General features: G+C 46.8%; 1 pseudogene across 1 annotated transcript; it reads left to right on the top strand.

Annotated features, from left to right (window-relative positions):
• Positions 1-296: 296 nt before the first annotated feature.
• Positions 297-940, top strand: LOC311183758 (Fanconi anemia core complex-associated protein 24-like; annotated as a pseudogene). The gene has a single exon. The product of its transcript is annotated as a Fanconi anemia core complex-associated protein 24-like (transcript).
• Positions 941-2764: the final 1824 nt, after the last annotated feature.

Raw genomic sequence — 2764 nt, 5'->3', positions numbered from 1 at the left:
TAAGAACTCTGTAAAAAAACAAACAAACAAACAAACAAACAAATAGTGATGGGCTCCAGGTGGACTGAGGGCTGAGCCAGAGTGACAGGGACCAGGCAGGCGGCATAAATGAGGGACTTGGCAACCAGCACTCCAATCTCCTGCGTCTTAGACATTGGCAGATGATTCAATCCTTTAAAGAACAACACTGCAGATGGGCTCCTACCACTCCCAGCTGGGAGTGGAATGTGGGACCATGTGCAGGTCAGTCTGCTCCAACACTTTCTTGTGGTTCCCTCCTTCGATTGAGGCCACCAATGGAAAGGAGTCCTCCTAATGGTGCAGGCACCATGCACCTGCCCTTTGGTCACATGTGGCTAATGAGAAATGGCACGGGTGCCAGCAGGTACAGGAGATGCAAGGGAAAGACAAACTCGTGTTTGAGGATGGCTTGCCACTGGTAGATTTTTACCTATCCTGCAGATCCTGTATTCTTTGTATCACCGACGCTGATTTGGTGGCAGGGAATGGCTACAGAAAGTGGCTTGTTCGGGCTAGAAATTCTAATACTCTTCAAGGGATTGTAGCAGTTGAAAAAACTCAAATGAGTGAACAGTACTTCCCAGCCATACAGAAGTTTACTGTGTTGGACCTAGGGATGGTCTTGCTTCCAGTGGCCAGCCAGAGGGAGGCATCCTGCCTCATTATGAAGTTAGTTCAAGAGCAAACCAAAGATCCCAGTAAAAACCCTTTTCTCATGAAGAAACAGGCTCAGATTTCTGAGCCCCACCTTCTTAGAACCGTGCAACAGATCTCAGGGATTGGAAAAACTAAAGCTCCCCTACTGCTTCAGAAGTTTCCAAGCCTCCAGCAACTCGGTAAAGCTTCCATCCAACAACTGGAGCCAGTGGTCAGACCAGCAGCAGCACAGCAAATTCACTCCTTCACTCAGTCCAGGTGACACTTGCCGCCTTCGTTCTGCAGTGTTCTTTTAGACCACAAGGGACAGGATCCTGTTTTCTTTTCATATTTCAAAGCCAAAACAAAAGAATTCCTCTCCAGCAACTAGTAGAAGAGTCCAGATTGGAGCCTGCCTGTTGTCCTGCCCTACTCTCTGGGTCCAGATATTTCAGCTAGTGCGTCCCTGGGGGCACTGCCCTCCTCCTGCTGGCCTGAAGAGGGCCAGTGGTGCTCTTCCAAAGAGTGCATTTAATTAGAGATGCTCAGACTCAGCAAGAATCCAGCTTGGGAAGATTTTTATGTGACCTTGATCTGCATGTATCATGAAAAAGGCTTATCAAGTTTCAGGTGATAGATAAGACTATCTGAAAGAAACAAATAATGAAGAACTGTGGACCATAAGCCCCTGTTCCTGGTGGCAGAGCTGCTGTTCTCCAGGTCTGTGCTTTGAAAACTACTGCCAGTGTAAATAAACAGTGGGACTAAATAAACAGTGGGACTGCCTTTTTTCTTCCTCCCTTCCTCCCTCCCTCCCTGGTGGCTGCACAGTTTGTTTATAACATGAGGCACATCTTCCGAACACACAAAGCCGGAGTCTGGAGTTCCTATTTAAAGATAAAAAGTCTCGGGTGTCCCTGGTGGCACAAGGGAGTTAAGCACCACACTATGAAGCGATCTGCAGCCCCTGCAGCATGAGTTCCATCCCCCGCCGGCCAGGGAGAAACCCACATGGTGAGGCAGACCTCTCCTGTCTCACCTGCTGCCCTCCTCAGCAGTGTGTTTCAGTCAGTCTGCCTGTTCTGCTCCCCATGCTGTCTCTGGTGAATCCTCTCACTGCCCCCGGCATCTCTGGCCTGTATCCCAGCCCTTGTATGTGTAAATAATCTTTATTAAAAAAATAAAAAAAATAAAGATAAAAAGTGAGTGTGTGTGAGGGAGGAAAAGAATGTTTGTTAATGTATATCCCAGCAATGGGAAAATCTACATGGGGCAGCTGAATGCAGAGAGGAGAGCCAGGGACCAGGGATGCAGCCGCTTGTTCAGAAAAGTAAATACAATTAACGATGTGTTCAAAAAAAAGATCAAGTAAGAATTCTGTAGGCTTCGTATCAATCTCACTTCTGGAAACAGCTGGACAATGCCAATGTGCCTGAGTCAGGTGGATCTGATTGCTCCTTGTACCCAGCCATCTATTATGTTCATGAATGAAGAAATGTGTTACATCATTACTTGTAAGTGCTGAGTAAGCGGTATGCCTAGCAAACCATTAGTTTTTTTATAAATCAATCTAATCATTATCAAAAGTCTAAAAGCATTCCATGATTTTTGAACCGTTTGCTGAATTTTCATGTTCAAATGTGACATTGACGTTCCATGTAGAATGGAAAAGTCCTTTCCCTCCATAGGACATAGTCCAACCAACTCAACTGTCCGTCGTCATCTATGCTGCTTTTACACACTTGTGGATGATGCGACTTTTCTAGAATGTACTATAGGAGAAAGGGTTATAACATTAAATGTGCTTGACTATTTATACATACATATGACTACACGCACACATGCTGTTAGGCACCTGCATGGACCAGGAGTCCTTCTGGAAATGAAAACTTTACAGGAGTCTAGCACAGCATGTCAGCATAGCAATCTCTGGTAATCAGGCTGTGAATGTGGGAATAGAGACAGTGACCACATGAGCTGGGGGTCTCAGGGCTTTGGGCCCTGGTGAATGTGTGCCCCATGACCAGCAGGGGGCACTGTGGGATGGCCCCTGGGCAATTCACTCAGAGGAGCCAGGGCCTGGGGGCTGAGTGCTTGGCTACCTGAT

The sequence above is a fragment of the Talpa europaea genome (genome assembly GCF_964194135.1).
Source record: "Talpa europaea genome assembly, chromosome: 14".
Lineage (NCBI taxonomy): Eukaryota > Metazoa > Chordata > Mammalia > Eulipotyphla > Talpidae > Talpa > Talpa europaea.
The sequence above is the reverse complement of the archived record's forward strand: the minus strand, read 5'-3'. Positions and strand labels throughout refer to the sequence as shown.